This window comes from Vipera ursinii (assembly GCF_947247035.1).
Source record: "Vipera ursinii genome assembly, chromosome: 2".
In the NCBI taxonomy this organism is placed as follows: domain Eukaryota; kingdom Metazoa; phylum Chordata; class Lepidosauria; order Squamata; family Viperidae; genus Vipera; species Vipera ursinii.
In genome coordinates this window covers 83,381,600-83,401,116 of record NC_139513.1, presented here as the reverse complement: position 1 = coordinate 83,401,116, position 19,517 = coordinate 83,381,600, and positions in this window count along the sequence as shown.

The following is a 19,517-nucleotide window of genomic DNA, read 5'->3' as shown; positions in this document are numbered from 1 at the left end:
TTCTTTACATGCCGCTGCCATGCCACTTGTTGCAGGTGTCAAGCCCCTGTGGGCTTGCCACTAATGGGAGGGGGGAGGGGCAAGATCGTCGGCTGGCCGAACTTCCAGATTTGCCAGCTCAAGACCTCGCATGCCAGAGGTCTTATACGAGGGTGCATCTTATAGACGGAAAATACGGTAACTCCTTTCTGCAGTTTTTTTCCACTGATCAATACCCACACATTCACATCTACACATGTATGCTGGCAACCTAAAATGAGAAGGAAAATGGCTGCAGCCATGCTCATTTGTAAAGTTTGCAAGCCTCAGAGTTCTTCTTTATTCATCTCTGTCTGTCGGAACCATGACATACGCAGCTGTCATCTTTCTTGCCAGAGAAAATACACTATCTTGTGTTTTCCAGTATAACAAAAACAGCAGACAGCAAATTTAAATAGACCACAGGCAAAGGGTCAGCAAACTTTTCCTCCACTGATATTCTGATTAGATTTTTTTGTGGACTGACAATGCAAATATTTCTGGCTTGAAATAATTGTAAGAGGGTTTCCATACATTTGTCTTGGGTCAAATTCAAGCAACTCAAAAGCAGCATTTTTGTCTGAGTTTCAATGCTTTTTGTATAACTTTATAAAGTAAGCTAGAAATAGCAACATAATGGTTGGCACTCTCTGTAGAAGGACAGCAGTGCTGGAAAACTAATTGGTCCAAGCACTATTTGCTGAATAGCTTCCTGAAAAATTGCATTATCCTCAAGTGTATGGATTTGTTTTGATTTTCTTGCTGACATATCACAGGGGGTTAATTCTATTTTTATAATAATGTTTGCAGAATTGTGTCATTTTTTTATCTTGGTATTATAGTTGGTTGTATTTTGGTCCAGGTGCCTTGAATTCATATTCAGTGGAAATATGAATTATTTAAAAAGATCTGAAAGGATAACACTGCCTTCTCTATGCCGAAATAGAACATTCACTTGCTGGCTGGATTTAGTAGTAAATAATAGTAATAGTAATAAAAGTAATTTTCAAAAAAAATATTTTACAAACTTTGTTAGAAACAACCATCCTGTCCTTAGTTAGGACTTGACACTGAACACCCACCTTTGTGTCTGATGGATATGATGGGAAACTTGACAAATTTATCTTCCTTGTTCAGTGTGAATTATATATCTCCTTAATACCCGAAGATTTCCCACAGAGCAATTTCAAGAAGGTTTTGTAATTGACATAACAACAGAAAGAGCTACAAAACGGGCAATCCTTTTTCTGATGCAGAACAACCTGACTTGGACAGCTATGCTTATTTTGTGACATGCCCAAGGGCTAATTGTAATGATCTAGTCAAGCGAGTGACTGCCAACTGTAAAATTGGTCACTGACAGTGTAAGCATTTGATGCAGGAGTATACCACCGAGTTTTATATGTTAGCTCAGGAACTGGACTGGAATAAAAGAGGCAAATTCATTCATCTGGGCTGAGTACTTTTAGAAGATTCAAGAAATTGTGGCAAAGTGTAGGAGGGAAGGAAAGATCTCATTATTCTTTTTTCCCCTCTTTTTCCCTTCTACTTACATATCAAGGGTTTCGGAAATTGACCCTATGCAGCTAATAGCCATCAGAGCTCTGCCATCTCCCTGAGAAAAGTGCCAACACACACAAGGTCCAGAACTATATTATGCAAAACTACAGCACTTCAATATGAGCAACTTACTAACATTCCCTTCCTTACAAAGCATCAGTTATGTCATTCTGGAAGAGGTAGAATTATGTGAACAGATGCTCTAAATGTTCCAGATCTGACCTGCCAAGAAACAAGTCCTATGTCTCAGGGGTTGTGCCAAGAGCAATCAGGATTATGTTTGATCTAGAACTATACATCAGTTCTGAAATACAGGTACAATTGTTTCTAGGACAATAGACAACTTCCCTGAAACATCCATCATAGCCTATTTGTTCAGTTTTTCTGTAAGGGTTGCAGTTATTGATTGCTAGCTTTGATGCTCAAGACTCACACAGAATGCACTGGACCTCTTCAATTCCCTATTTGCAATCAGCAGTAGTCCCTACAACTTTATTTAGTCTATTAGATGTTCCAGTAGTCTTGGAAAGGGACTGACTTCAGGCTAGCATCCCATACAGTATACTGTATTAATCAGGACCAGATAACATCAGCTAGGATTTTCTGACCTGCAAGATTCACACCCTGTAGGGCTGCAACACCCCTCCCACACACACGCTGCTTACCCTCCTCAGCAAGTACATCTTCCTATTTTGTCTACCAAATATGCAGAGTACACTGGTATATTTGAAAAGAAGGAAGTGTTCCCTCAATTCTGAAAAATGTATAATCAGTTATTCATAAAGCTTGGATGCCTGCAAAACGTCACTATGTCCAATGCCACCTGCAGAGCTAGCATGCCTGAGGGAATTCAGCAATGATAACATACAGAAAGTTTTTATCCAGCCAGCCTCCTCCAGTGTCAATACTCCTACCCAGTTTGTGAAGAAGAAAGATGGATCCCGGTGCATGGCCCATGATTCCTGGTTCTGCAATTCTGTAACTATTTTGGATCACTACTCTTTCCCCCCTCATTGCTGAATGTTTGGAATAGCTGCCGAAGGCATGTATTTTCCCCCAATGGATCTCAAATAGTGATGTTTTGCAGGCATCCAAGCTTTATGAAGCTTGGGAGGGGTGTTGAAGTCCTGCAGGGTATGAATCTTGCAGGTCAGAAAATCTTGCAGGTCAGAAAATAGCTGATGTTATCTGGTCCTGATTAACACAGTATATGGAATGCTAGCCTGAAGTCAGTCCCTTTCCTAGACTATTGGAACATCTAATAAAGAGACTTAATAAAGATGTTGCTGGAAGAAAAGGTCCCCTAGTTCATTTTCTCCAGCCAGGAAATGAAATCAGCACTGATGAAATGAAAAGCTGGCAGATGAGCATGTCAGAAAGGAGGTGAGTTTATTTAGTTCTGGATCAGCTGGCAGCTTGATTGGGTTACCATAAGGATTTTTGTACACTTTTTACAGCATTTTGTAATTCAGAGGCTCAGTTTGTGTGCTTTGGTTATTGGAATATTTTAGTCTGTATTTTAGGATAGCAATGAGTCCAAAGTGTTGACCTGTAGGTTTAATCCCTTTAAACAAATGTAATTAGCTTTACCCCCTTGAGTCTGACTATGGCTTTTAGAAAGTTTTCTTTGAAGGTAAACAGGCTTAATTTAAGGCTAAAGCTTTTCGCAATTTCTGGAGCCTTTCAGTCTCAAGTTGCAATATTGTGATACGTGACACACTTGAGGCAGCTTAAGAAAAAAAACCCAGAGTTTATGAGTTTCTTTATTTTGTGAGCCTTTCTTGCTTTGCACTTGATTCCTGTGTTTTTAAGGGTACAGGGAAGGTATTGGGGGGGTGCATTCTTACTACACTGTGGTAGAAATGCTCAGAAGGGAGAGAGGAAGAAGGGCCAACCAGCTAGCTCAGGGGTCTACAAACTTAGTAACTTTAAAACCTGTGGACTTCAACTCCCAGAATTCTTCAACCAGCCATGATGGCCAAGGAATTCTGGGAGGTGGTCTCCAAGTCTTAAAAGTGCCAAGTTTGAAGACCCCTGAGCTAGCTGGTAGTAGTGCATATTAATAAACATGGATAAATTCATCATACATTTGTCAGTGCAAAGGGGAAGTGATTCAGCAAAGGAACAGCTACTGAAGAAATTAAAACTGGTACTTTTTTCTTTTTTTCTACAGTTTGTAACATTTTATTAGATTATAGAATAAAATACACAAATATAAAAGCAAATAGTAGGACATAGTGGGGGGGGAAGTGAGGGAGAGAAGGGAAAAAGAACAGACTTCCTCTGTTGCAGCAGAAGGAAGCATTAATATTGAACCTCAACTTTTTATTTTTCCATAATATTATAAACTAGCCATTTCTATAACAACAAATGAATCTAATCAGTAAAACCCAAAATCCCCCCCTTTTTTTTTAGTCAAGTTTTTGACACCTTGCTAAGCACTGGTGGTACTCAAATTCTGTCATGTCCTAAAAGTGGTACAATCTGTGGAAAGAAAGCCCTGATTTAGAGCAGACAGGTGTTTTATCTAAAATGAAATGATAAGTAGCAAGGGGACTTCCAGAAAGAAACTGGAGGAACCTTGTATGATATTCTTCATACCTAGCAAATGATCACAATTCCTGATTATTTAATAAATACATATCTAGCACTTTTGCTAATAGACTTCCCCAAGTATTGGAATGTGCATCTCTAACAGTTGTACCAAAATATCCGTTTTGACAATACCTCTGTAAAAATGACTGGGTCACTTTTGGACAGGGGCCGATACCCTAAGTAATTGAGTGCATGCATTATTGAGTGCATGCATTATTTGCTTCCTGTTGTTGTTGTTGCTGCTGTTGTTGTTATATGTTGTTAAATAAATAAATAAATAAATAAATAAATAAATAAATAAATAAATAATATATGTAAGAATTGATTAGCACTTTCTGAACCACTAGATCTCAGTTATAACTATTCCAGAGGTGCAGGAGGCATTTTGCTTTGAGAAGATGCTTTGTGCAAAGTCAGCAGCGGTGACTGATCTCATCAAAACTTTTCCTGTCAGTCCAAGTCCCAGCAATTCCATTTGTCCATGTAGCTCAGGGATGTCAAACTGCCGGCCCACAGGCCAGATGCATCATGCTGAAACCGCACCCACCCCAGCTCCGGCAATAGGGGAAAAGTCACAATACATTGTGACACATCACGTGACGTGGCGAGTTCGACACCCCTGATGTAGCTACTTACAACACAAAGTGAGCAGCATGGCCGCTTCACTTTTAGAGGTGGGCAATATGGCTTTGCAAAGCAGTTTCAAAAGCAACTACTTCACACAAACTTTCATCAAAACAAAGCACCTCTTGAAAGCTGTTTTGTCTGATAAGTCCCTACCTCTCTGACACAATCTTGTCATCTTACTATCTACAAAATGGAAACCTTTTTCTCTTAATAGTTATTTTGCAGATCTCAGCTTTGTGTTGGGAGATAGAATTCTGGCTGTTGATGCTTAGTAATTGTAGTAGTTGGATATGTTAATGGCACAAGATACTTTCAGGTGATTAGCCTTTCCATCTTCCAATCATTCTTGATATTGTGTAGTGGGTCCGACGCAAGAGAGACGCCAGCCGGTGTGTGAGTTCAGCTCTTTATTGGAAGGGGAAGTGAACTGAGGAATGAGGGCTACCTGGCCTCCTTATATACCTGGCCAGGTAAGCTAACAGCCAATGGGGTTGGCCCTAGGTTTCCCGCCGAAACTGTCCAGGCCAACGCCCCCTGAGGGCTGTTGCTATGCAGATGCCTGCATACATAACACTTGATTCCACCAACTTGAAGCTTATCCAGGCTATTTTGACCATTTCTTCCTTTCTTTGTTTTTCTTTCAATGTATGAAATAGCCCAGAGGAAGTGATCAAGGGTAAAAGTGACAAGAGTTAATTAAGAATGAACCAGCTATTAGCAAAATGCCAGGCTGCTTGGTTTGGGGAGTGAAAGCATGTCAATTTCAAAGAGAGCAACTGAAAAGAAATTCCCAATCCATTAAACTATGTGGATATTTTGAGGTTTTATTTTTATTTATTTTTGCAACCCCTGAACCAGCATTGCTTGATTCCCCAGAAGGGTTTGTCTCACACCAAACTAGGATTCGGCTTTAATGGAGACAGAGTGCACGTAAGAGTAAAGGGAGGATTTTGAAGCGAAGAAGGGGAGAATGTAAACCGTCTCTAGCATTAGCAAAATGTTGCAGAAATAGAATGTATGTTGAACATAACTGGACCCCTCCATTCCAGACAATTACTATCCCATTTCCAATCTTTCTTTTGCGGAGAAGGTTGTAACAAAAATATTGCACAGTACTTATAGACAGTCTTGGAGCAAATAGGTTACCTTCAGTCAAGCTTCAGACAGCTTCTGTCAAGTTTCAGGCAGGGCTATGGTACTGAGACGGTACTAGTCACGCTTGCTATGACCTTTAGTGGAGCTGAGATGGAGATGGTGTAGCCATCCTAATGTTCCTTGATCTCTCAGCAGCTTTCATTACCATGGACCACAGTACTGTATCATTCTAGACCAGCTGCAGAATGGGAAACACTGTGGTACAGTGATTCGATTTCTTCTTCAGTAGTCAACTTCAGTGCTGACAGGGGGTGGGGAAATCCTGCAGACAGCTCCTGCTAAGGAGGGCCATGGGGCTTGATGCTCTCCTCTCTGTTTAACCTCTTCATGAAACTGTTGGGTTTGGTGATCATCAGTACATTGTTGATACCCAGCTTTATACTGTAATCCTGGCTGACCCAATGGACTGACCCACTGGAGGCTGTTCAGGTCTGGATGGAATAGAACAGACCTTGATTCAATTCTGACAAGACCAAGTGGCTGCAATGGTTGCCAATGTGCTTCTGGATGCAATTCAAGGTGATGATTGTTACCTATACAGTCCTTCATGGTATAGGGCAGTGATGATGACCCTTTTGGGCTCGATGTGTCAAAAATTCAGAAAATGCCTACCCTGACTCTGTTGACATGTCTCAACCAAAGTCTCCTCTCCAGACTCCTCTTTTCCAGTAATTCCTCTCTGAACCCTCTTGAAGTTACGCGAGAGGGCCCTGCTCTCACATGACCTCTGGAGCCTCAAAAAATCACTTGAGACCATTCATGCAATTTTCAGATGCCTCAGTAGCTGTGCGAAAGCCAGGCACTCTCACACAACTTCCCGAGGGTCTGGAAGTCTGGCTTGTCACCAAAAATGACACGGCATGTCACCTGTGACATGAATGTCATAGGTTTGCCATCACTGTCATAGGGCCTGGATATCTGAGGCACAGCCTATCTCTAATTGTTTCTGCCTACACAATGCATTTGAGCAAAGTGGGTGTGCTCCAGATTAAGCACTGTTATAGGATGTGACTTCTCTCCTCTGGGACAGCAGCCTTTATCCTGAGATTCTGAAATGCCCTTAAGATCTGGCTTTGATCTCAGGCCTGGGATTAAAAGATATGTGGGGCCTGTGGCATGGTTTGTAACAATTATGATTATTTTAGACTGACTTGCCCTTGTATGTTTTCAACTGTTTATAAAAGAAAGTCACCAAGTGTCTACCGGAATGAGTAGCTATATTAAATAATGACGATGATGATGATGATGATGATGATGATGATGATGATGATGTTTAAATACAGGCCCTCTTTCTTGAGCTTTGTGTGTCTATTCAAACGCCTCATGAGGAAGCATAACCATTTCATAAACATTCTGCCTTTTTAATGCTGCAATTTTAACTGCTATAGTAATAGTTATCAAAAAGCTGGTAATTTATCTATTTATTAGTAGCATTTTTAAAGGACAGATTTCAGGAGTGGACATGTCTACCTGATCATGTCTGAGATGGGATTTCCCTTTGCCTGGGAAAGTCTCCTGAGCTGCAGCTTTAGTGTCTGATTTCCTTCTACATTGCAAAGGACACATAATGTAGAACTCCATTTCCTTTAATCAATTCATGTAGAATTTTTAACAACCTACAATCTACATGTTTTTTGCCTCTTGTTGCACAGATCCATATTCCTGGGAAATAGGAGTCAAAATATACATATTCAAGAAACCACTGATAATTGGTTATGGAAACAAGGAAGAAGATTGTAACAACTAATCTCCATTTGGAAACTTTTTATTCTGAGCATCTGTGAGCAGTGTCTTGACAGGGGCAGTCCATAGCCCTTCATAATCTGGATGTCAAATTCATAAACAAAAGTTTCTTCATGGAATTAACCTTGCTGAGGTGGGGATATCCAACAAAAGAGCTCTAATCTGCAAGAATTCTGTGATGCCCTTGTTGTGTTGTGTGTTCGTTAGAGGCAGTAAGCGAGATGAGAGGTTGCAAACAGGAATATTGCTTTATTGAGGCAAACAGGAACAGAACTGAAACAGAGGCTTCTGTGCAGCTACTTATACTGTTGGCCACTAGGCAGTGGCCAATAGGTTTAAAGGAACCAGTTCCTGCCCCAAATTCTCCAATGATCTTCTTGGAGAAAGCTTGTCTGGAAAGTCAGTGACCGTTAATTGAGCAACCTTAAACAGCATTCAAAAGACACGTGAAAGCAGTAATCAGGGACTATCTTCCCTGAACACCCTGAGAAAATGGCTTGCGAACAAAAATGCAGAGCCTAGAGATGCAAATGTCAGTGTATGCAGTTAAAACTTGGCTCTCCTGAATATGTACTCATTAATGTTATTTATAATGTCCTTACTCCCCATAATGGGTATTTCCTTGAAAATCTACACATAACTCAACTTTAGTTGCCTAATTATTGAAATATCCATCATTTATAATGCTGAACTTTCAGTTTGAATTTCATAAACTTAGAAAAATACTTGTCTGAACTGGGGGGAAAGACCTTTCTTACTTTATACATTTAGTGTGGGGGGTTTTTTCCATTGTAAATCTGTGTGTGCATATTTAATCTGTAATGTTGCAGAAGAATATAATCCATCTTGCAGACTCCTGGGCCAAAGGTATTACAAATAGAACTTACGTAGCAAGTGCTTCATTTAGCAGCTATTTGCAGTTATGATGCTGATTTGAGATCAGCCCTTGCATTCACAACCTTTGCAGGTATGTAAAGCAAAAGAAAGTTGAAGTAAGATCATAAACACCATCATAGTTTCACTTAGTCACTTAGTTGCCAGCCCCAGTTGTGATTTCTAAACAAGGATGACCTGTACTTAGAAATATTAGGGCTGCCACTTCTAGGTTGCAAAAGGTCTGGAAAGAAACAAATGGCAATGTTGCAATCTAGAGATGATCAAGTTATTTTTCATCTTTATAATAGCCCTTATAAATATATAGTATAGATAACATCTAAGAAAGTACAGGTAGTCCGCAACTTAAACCCTCAATTGAGCCCCAAATTTATGCTGCTATGTGAGAAATTTGTTAAGTGAGTTTTGCCCCATTTTATGACTTTTCTTGTCAAATGTGTTAACTGAATCACCGCAGTTGTTAAATTAGTAACACCGTTGTTAAGTGAATCTGGTTTCCCTATTGACTTTACTTATCAGAAAGTTGCAAAAGGAGATCACACTGCAACCGTCATAAATGTGAGTCAGTTCTCAGGCATATATAAATATAAATTATGTGACCATGGGGATGCCGCAACGGTTATAAGTGTGAAAAACGGCCATAAGTCACTTTTTTCAGAGCCGTTGTAACTTTAAAAGGTCACTAAATGAACTGCTGTAAGTTGAGGACTACCTGTATTGCCTGAGTCATTTGGCCATCTGAGACAACAGGTGCACTCTTCGAAGATCTGAAAAGTCAGGTTAGGAACAGATCGTCCTAGAGAAAATCTGTCTATCTGGTCAATAAGAGTTGACAACAACTTAATGGCACACAATGAGTCAATAAATGCATGAGTATTACTGTAGAAAAGAAAAAGGAAAGGCCTAATCTGGAAGCAGCCTTTGCTTATTGCCTAATTTTCTATTTATCTCTCTGCTTATTCAGCTGGTATGCTTGGAAAAGCTGTGGGCTCCAGGAGACTTTGTGATCCATCATAATTACACTGGACTGTTCATTCCTCCATCAGACAAGAGCAGGATGGCGAGGAGCTTCTTCTCTTGATACAGCTGGAGCTGAAGTGGCTCAAACTAGTCAGAAATAGGGAAACCACTAATCCCCCCCATAACTGATAATATTTATATGCACCCTTTTTTCTCCAAAGAGTTCAGGGTGACATTCTTCTTTCCAACCCTCTTATTTTCACGATCTGGCATAGTGGACTGCAAAGCCTAAGAGGAGCTAAATTCATGTCTCCCAAATCTAGCAATGTAATCCAGCATCCAGACAGTTTCCTGGTATTCCAGTCAGCAGGTTATTAGTAAGAGATTATGAGAACTGTAATCCAAAACATCTTGAATGCACCAAACTGAGTATTGTTCTAATTATCATACAAATTGTTTCAATCTTGTCCTGAGACCAGCTAATAAAAATGAAAATACGCAAAGCACCACAAGAAAAAAAAGCCAGTAACCAAATTTTACGATGAGAGATCTGAAAAAATAATAAATGAAGAGGATTGCTAATATTCTCATCATAACAAAATTCCTATGTATTTATATCCACTTGCATTAAACAAACAACAACTCCAAACATACCTATGAAGATATATAACTGGACAGGAAATATCTTATTAAAATCAGTGGATATTTCATAATGTTATACTTTTCCTAAAATCGTACTCACAGTGTATTTATCCACCATCATTGTAGGAATTGGAAACATTTTAGGACTGTGGTGTACATTCCTTCTGTATTTCTCTCTCCATCTTTTGTCTTAACAGAACTATTTAATTTTCTTCTTTAATTCACAACATATTTCTTTGCATCAATGAAATAATGCCAATTTCCTTTTGGAGACTATGGAAAATTTATTAAATGTTACAGCTATTAATTCAAAACATGTCATCTTAAAAAAAAATAATGCATTCTGCTTTTGTTTGAATCTTGTTTTATATCCCCTTCTTATTTATTAAAAACATTTTAGCTACATAAGACTTTTTGTTACTTGCTAGGAAGCCAAAACAAAGATTTTTGGCCACAATTTTTGGCTTATCTTTGGAGTACTTACTAAATGTTTGAATGTCCAAAGGTAAGCCACGTTATTCCAGTTAAGACTATTATGCAAGGTTGCTTTTCATGGGCCACACACTTGGGAGTAAAATCAGCTACAACTGATAATGTGGGCAGTATGAAAATATTGCCAATAAATGGTCATTAATAAATTCAGTTAGCATGTTGCTATAACACAACATCAAAGCATGAAAAGTGTTTCCTATCGTATTATCAGAAGATTACACAAAGGTATAACCAATGGATAAGATTAGACTCAAAAAGTCAGATTCTGAAGGAGAGTTTAATTTAGCATGGGAAATAGATATAGCCTGGTCCAGGCTCATTGTGGACATGCCATACCTTGGATGAATTACTACATTTTTTTACCTAGGCATCCCACTGTGAAACTGTAGCTAAGATAGGACTCACTGCCATTGTGAAAGTAATAAAAAAACTTCTCCAACAAGACTAATGTTGCTATTCCTATCCTTGTAGAAGAATTTGTAAAACATTGCAGGTATGCACTGGCCGTGAGTTAATGGGGTTATGTGCAAAGTTTGGAAGGAGGAAAAGAGTTGGAAAGCTCTTTCGGTTAACTAGGTAACTAGCTAACAGAATTTCCTGCTCCAACATCTGATGATATGACAGATAGTTGTATGTTATTTGGTTTCTATTTGTCATTGAGGAGTTTGGTTTAAGTCTTCTCATATAAAAGTTGACACAGTAATCTCAGTGTAACAGCACTGCTGTTTTACAACAGTGTAAAAGCACTGCTGCATGATGAAGAAAACAATAGGAAGACAATATTTTTATCTGATATAATTGCAAAACAAACCCCCCTGCAAGAAGCAATGTTCTGAACACAGTAGAAATCAATTATAGCTATGAGAGATTTCCAGAACTGGAGATTTTTAACGATGGCTATGGCTCAGTTTAATGTGATCTAGCACTGAGCTTTGGCAGATGTATTCAGAACTAGAATGCCATCAACAGGAGGAGTCTGTTGCTTCCAACCTTCAATACTTCTCCAGTAGCATATGCAATTTCATTTCAACATTTCAAAGGAATTATTAAATATATCATTGATAAGGCAAGCAGATCTAAGCTACAAAAACACAAGTGATCATAAACAGAGCTGCAAGGAGATTCAGAAAAGTGCTACTTTGCTGCCATCTCATGGTGATCTGGATTTTTGCAGCCCAGACTTAGTAGCCCTCATCCAGGCATTCTCCTGAGTAAAAATGCTACCAACTGTCCTTGAGATGACAGAAAAGTACAGTAGTTTCAAGAACCCAATTACTACCCTTTCTCAATTGTCACTATTCTCTTTCATTGCTTAGGACAGCCAATGCTGTTCTAATTATACATGTATAGCGCATGAAATGCAAAGACATTGGCTGATTCCTCTGTCTTTGCTACCCTCCTTCTTTTGCACAGTGAAAAAACATCTGCCAGTTGGATTTCAAGAAGAATACGGCAGGTATTCCATTCTGTTGTAAACAAAGTTTAAAAAAAAAGGAAACCATTCAGAATCACAAGGGCAGCTGAGTCACAAGCAGCATTCTCACGTAAGATTTTTCTCTTCTTTTTTCCTTTCTTTATACTATATAGGCAGCAAATGTCAACCTCCTGATTCTTCCATGTTCTTGAGTGGGATAAAGCACGGGGCTGTTCCCAGTGGTGGGATTCAAATACGTGAACAACCAGTTCTCTGTGTGGGTGCCCCTTCCGGTAGTCCATTCTGAGCCTGGGCAACAAAAAATTAGCTACCGGTTCTGCCGAAGTGGTGCAAACCGGCTGAATCCCAGCACTGGCTGTTCCCATCTCTCTTTTAACTGGCCCAGGCCGAAGAATTGAAGCACATGGATCCTGCCAGCTGAGCAGTCCAATGTAAATTATCGTGTTTAGACCATTGGCAAATGTGACTGCATCTGGCTATTTCAGGAGACAAAAGTGGCAGACCAGAGACTGGCCCATAACAAACTGAAACCCCAATAAACATTGACCTGATCCCATTCACTACTGGTCACCTGATTTCACACTCTGACAAAATGGATGCAAAGTATATGACGGTTTATATCCAAGGCTACCCTTGAGTAGTATTAGGATAAAGAGAGATGTACAACTTGATACTGATATAGCTAAGGACAACTTAAGCTTTATTCATTCACAGGTTGGACAGGGCATGAGATGAAGGCAAAGGCAATAAAACCATGATGCCTGGTCATGTTTGGATTATGTTGGTAAAGGCCCATAGTGATAAATGATGTAGTTATCATCATACTGAGCGCTGTGGTGGCCTAGAGGTGAAGACTCTTGCCTCCCACTTGGGAAGTTGAAAGTTCAATCCTAGGTAGTGACAGATGTTTCTCTCTCAGGGCACAAAGGGAAAATATTTGCTGTGAAATCCACACTGGCATCAGGAAGAGCATCTGGCCAGTCAATGCTCAGCTCCATTCAGTCACCCTGACTCTACCCCAAATAAAGAGAATACACAGTCATAAAAAGAAAAAAATCATCATACTGCAATATTTGCATTATGTTCATTAGTCAACTCAAAATTTGTGAATTACCACAGCTGGCACTACAGGAGGATTCTCTGAACATTGTACATCATCATATGGATCTAAATGCATTCAACTCTAAAAGAATTGGTATCATAACTGCTGGTGTAGAATATAGTCCATTTTTGAGATTACTCATCTATAATCTTCAGCATGCATCCTCTATTTGCCCTCCTCCCACATGTAAAATGTGATTAGTGGAGAAAATTTGCAAACAAATTATTGGAAAATTATATAGAGCCAGTTGGAAACAAACGTTTATCTTCAGTTGAAGGAAATGAGAGAATGGTTCAATGTAAATTTTAAGAAGCCAGACAAAATTGTGATTCTTAAAATTAATTCTGTGAATCAATGGCAGACAGAAAACATGTGCAAACACACAAATACACACTTAGTGACAAGATATTCTTTAGGAGTTAGCAATATTGACCTCAATAGGAAAAAAAACTTGACTAACATAGCCTAGATTCACTCTGGTGCTCCTTAAGATATAGATCAATGCTACATGGGTAACAGCGTTCCGTGCGCCTTTGGCGTCTAGTCATGCCGGCCACATGACCACGGAGACGTCCTCGGACAAGCGCTGGCTCTTCGGCTATGAAACGGAGATGAGCACCGGCCCCTAGAGTCGGAAACGACTAGCACGCATGTGCGGGGGAACCTTTACCTTTTTACATGGGTTTCTATGTTGTTATTTTTTCTACTGAGTATATGAGTGTGTGTGTGTGTGTGTGTGTGTGTGTGTTTCTTCCATTTAATATTATAATCTTGTTCATTTTGAAGACTATTTTTGCACAGGCTGGTATTAAGAAGAACCTTGATGATTACGTAACTAATTCCTAAAGATTCTGTGTTCTATCCAGCTATTATAGATTCATTTGCCCATCTTATTATGTTTCGTTGCACAGCCAGCCAGATGTTTAGACTGGATTTGGCATTTTGATTCATCTATTGAGTCCTTTTCAAGGACCTGAGATAGGTAAATGTGTTCTTTGAGGTTGCTAAAGTATCCTTGCAGGCTGTTCCAAGTACAGGTAGCTTTTGCTATTGACCAGTGGTGCTTTTGTCAATGCCAATGGTGTTCAAGTGGTGCTCAAATTGTTTTCAGATTGCACCAAAGGTGCTTATTACAATTGTTATTATTTGTTCCCCTTCATGGAATACTGCCTTGTCATGGCGAAGGGGCTTGCGTAATTCAATGAAGCTATGAGCTATGCCATGCAGGGCCACCCAGGACGGACAGGTAATAGCAGAGAGTTATGACAAAATGTGATCCACTGGAGAAGGAAATGGCAACCCACTCCAGTATCTTTGCCATGAAAACCCTATGGACATTACCAAAAGGCAAAATGATATGATAGTGGAAGATGAGCCCCTCAGGTCGGAAGGCATCCAATATGCTACTGGGGAAGAGCAGAGGGCTAGTACTAGTAGTGCCAGAAAGAATGAAGTGACTGGGCCAAAGCCGAAAGGACGTTCAGCTGTGGATGTATCTGGTGGTGCAAGGAAAGTCCGATGCTGTAAAGATTTTTTCTCCATAGGAACCTGGAATGTAAGATCCATGAATCAAGGCAAGCTGGACATGGTCAAACAAGCGATGACAAGACTGAACATCGACATCTTAGGAATCAGCGAACTAAAATGGACAGGAATGGGTGAATTTAATTCAGATGACCATCAGGTATACTACTACAGGCAAGAATCCCTCAGAAGAAATGGAGTAGCCTTCATAGTTAATAAAAGAGTAGAAAAAGCAATACTGGGATACAATCCCCAAAATGGCAGATTGATCTCAGTTCGAATCCAAGGCAAACCATTCAATATCACAGTAGTCCAAGTCTATGCCCCAACTACTGGTGCTGAAGAGGATGAAATTGACAGGTTCTAGGAAGCCCTACAGCACCTTATAGAACTAGCACCAAAAAATGATGTCCTTATCATCATGGGGGATTTGAATGCTAAAGTAGGAAGCCAAAAGATAACCAGAATAACAGGCAAGTTTGGCCTTGGACTACAAAATGAAGCACAGCACAGGCTGATAGAATTTTGTCAAGAGAATGTGATGGTCATAGCAAACACTCTTTTCCAACAACCCAAGAGACGGCTCTACACATGGACATCACCAGACAGTCAACAAAGAAATCAGATTGACTATGTGCTCTGCAGCCAAAGATGGAGAAGCTCTATACAGCCAGTAAAAACAAGACCAGGAGCTGACTGTGGCTCAGACCACGAGCTTCTCATTGCAAAGTTTAGGCTTAAACTGAAGAAAGTAGGGAAAAGCACTAGGCCACTCAGGTATGAATTAAATCATATCCCTGTTGAATATAAAGTAGAGGTGACAAATACATTTAAGGAATTAGATCTGATAGACAGAATGCCTGAAGAACTATGGACAGAGGTTCGCAACATTGTACAAGAGGTAGCAACTAAAACCATCCCAAAGAAAAAGAAATGCAAGAAAGCAAAATAGCTGTCTGAAGAAGCTTTGCAAATAGCTGAGGAAAGGAGGGAAGCGAAAGGCAAGGGAGAAAAAGAAAGATACGCCCAATTGAATGCAGAATTCCAGAGAATAGCTAGAAGAGATATTAAATGAACAGTGCAAAGAAATAGAAGAAAACAATACAAGAAAACTGGAAGTAGTGAAGAAATTTAAAAATAAAAAATATATATGCTTTTAGTATTATCATGTAATCATATTTTATATTTTATAATAATCATTCTATAATCAATTGCCTGAGTAGATGCTTTGAGTATATGGGAAAAAATACAAGCCTCAAATGGAGGGAGGGGGAGAACAGGAGTTACCATGGGGCCCAGTGTGAGTCACCATCTAGGAATTGTTTTTAAGTACCTTCTGGTGCCTGGTAACCCTGGCAGGTGTAGAAGATGGGAGACATCTCTCCTCTAGAATTGATAAGCATGTACATATATGGTCTGAGTAAACAGGATAGTAGGGGAGGGATCTTATTAGTATAATGTAAGCAAATGGGCAGAGATAATGTATTCTGTTTAGGCGCTTCTGATAGATTGTAACCTCCAAAGCCTAAGCCAATGGGGCCATGGGGGAGGGAATAAGGCATCGCGATAGGATGTATAATAATATGTGATTTTGGAATTAGGGGTGTGGTTCAGTGCTTGGCTACATTGCGTTGTTTGCCTTCCTGAATCCACCACACTTTGCAAACCGTTACTTTTTAGACTTTGTTATGAAATCTAATAAACTTCTTTTCTATTTGTAACTCAGAGTGGATTTCAATTTGTGACTATTTTTGTATCTAACAAGACTCCTGTGAGTCCCTTGGACTGCAAGGCGTTCAAACCAGTCAGTCCTAGAGGAGATCAACCCTGACTGCTCTTTAGAAGGCCAGATCCTGAAGTTGAAACTCAAATACTTTGGCCACCTAATGAGAAGGAAGGACTCACTGGAGAAGAGCCTAATGCTGGGAAAGGTTGAGGGCAAGAGAAGAAAGGGACGACAGAGAATGAGGTGGCTGGATGGAGTCACTGAAGCAGTAGGCGTGAGCTTAAATGGACTCCAGAAGATGGTAGAGGACAGGAAGGCCTGGAGGAACATTGTCCATAGGGTTGCGATGGGTCAGCACAACTTTGCAGCTAACAACAACAATAACATTATTTGTTATTCTTTTACCAAGAGATGGCACAAATTAGAAGAACAAAATTAAAAAATTCATCCAGTAAAATTATATCACATCTTACCAGCCAAACAAATAAACAAATACTAACCCGAAAGCAAACCAAATGCAACAATCATATATGTTTATAACAATGCCCTATAATACAACTGAGAAAGGATACATCTATCATTAAATTAAAACAGGTATGAATCTAGGTCATGTGAAGATTAATGAGAAATAAGATGGAATAGCCAAGCCCTACATTAATCCTCTAATCAAATTAAAAGGTCTTTAAGCCCCTTTTAGAGGCCATCAAACTTTCAGAGACAAGGGGAAGAAAAACTGTTTCCAGAGCCATGGAGCCAGGATTCACAGCTCTCCCACCCCCACCCTCCCATCCTAGCCCAATGTTTGAGGAAAAAGCCAGGTCTTCATAACCTTCTGGAAGTCTAAAAGGGTAGGGGTCCCTCTGATCTTCAATGAGAGGATTGGGGTGGCCACCAAAAAGGCATGACACTGAGGTCCCATCAGATGGCAACAAATAAGCGAGGGGACCTGGAATGTTTCCATTCTATCTAACCTAGAAGGATAGGCTGATATCCTCAGGGAGAAGCAGTCCTGCAAATAACTTACTTGAAAGAAATGTCATAAACTCAGGAAGATTAATTACTGAAAGAAGAAAGTTTTTGTACGGTAGCACGTTCTGAGATAATCACATTACACAACAAAGCATCAAATAAGTAGATTTTTTTAACATGCTCATTTTGCAACAAGTATGTGGAAGTTGGAAGGATACCTAAACATAAAATGTGTGCTTCTATTAATCTCTTTAAGAGTTATTAATACTTTCTTTTTACTCTGACAGTATGATTTGGAAGTGGAATGGAAAAGTGTTGTAATTTGTATACAGCAGAGAGGGAGAAATTGACGGAGTCTCCTATTTTTACAGTATTGTTTTCTGCTATGAAAATGTAAAAGTATATATTACATTTATTAAAAGTATAGTATTAATATTTTTAATACTATAACAAAGTTTATCTTTAAAAACGCCTTTGACAGATTTTTTCAAAATGATGTTATTTAGTTATGTTGTTTGAGGACTTAAAAAAGAAATCAGTATTATGTAAAATACCGAGAAGAGATTCTAAATTGAATAGGAAACTACTACAGTGACATCTAATGGAAAGCCTTATGTTCTGCCCAATCCCTCATACAACTACAGAACATGGGAAAGGATTGGAACTGCCTAGCTTAATCTCCTGTTGTTCAAATATATCCAACTCTTTCTTCCAGAATTCCCAGTCAAAATGCACAGTTAAGCATATACACAAGGAATTCTGGGGATTATAACCTAATCCATCTAAAAAGGACTGGCTGGAGAATGCTGAAGAATAAAAACCAGGTAAAAATGACAGTAGGAAACATTTCTCCACAAAGTGTATCTTATATTATGGAATGAGTTTTTTCATAGGTGATATGGTAGCCAACTTGATATGCTTCAAAAGAAAATTAGACAAATTGAAAGGAGATACAGTTATGACTGTGTATCAAAAAGAGGATGCATATAAATACATGTCACTATCAAACTCCTTACTGTAGTCCAGGGTATCAAACTTGCAATGTGACGTCGCAACGTATTGCGACTTTTTTTCCATTGCCGGCAATGGGATGAGCGCAGTTTTGCTATGATGCATCCGGCCTGCGGACTGGCAGTTTGACACCCCTGCTGTAGATTTTTTATTAGCATCCAGTTGGGTCCTGTGTGGCTTGATTAGCATTAGATAACCCTTTGGTCAAATCCAGTATTACTTTTCTGTTCTAAGAAAGCAACTGATTGTTAGCTATGTCCACTAGTATCTTCTGCTTGTTTGATATAATTGAAAGATAATTTCCTATTTCACTGCACCTGTTTCTGGGCTAATTTTAACTCATTAGAATAATATTGAATTCCTGATATTGAGACAAAACTTCCTTGCAAAATGAAGCTAAAGTTAGAGATCTGACTGTGAATGTTGACAGGCAAGACAGCTGATTGCCAGAAACCACCAGTCACAGATACTTCAAAAATAATTCAGAAGATATGTCTGAACTCACGTGAGCCCAGTATCTCTCTGATATTCGGCTTAAACTAAACCAAAAGACATTCTATAAATGGCAAAAGAAATTCTGAAAATGGAAAAGTAAACAAAAAGGAAATCATTCAATTTGGGAAAGATCTATGGGAAACTCAAAAATAGCACTATACAAATGCTGGAAGGGTAAGAGATTTTGCAGAAATAAAAATTGGACATCTCTTGGAAATGTTCAAAATCTTGGATGGCACTTAGAAAATTAGCACATTGACAAAACTTCCATTTATCGGTTACAAAAGAGTAGGCTACATGGATTTGCACATATACTTTATTGACATCCTAGGGGGAAAAAATGATGAATATGAAGGCCAACACCAGCTAAAGAACTGGCAGCTATGATTTCACATTTTTGTGTATATAACAATACCCATGAGACACTACCTCAACACAGTTGTGGAGTTTGTTGCTCTGGGGAGGATTAGAGCTGTGCCACAGGTTCTGTCATACTGGGCAGGCCTCACCAAAGGAATCAAAGAAAAAGTGCCACTTCCATAAAAATATATAGTGAGATATAATTTACA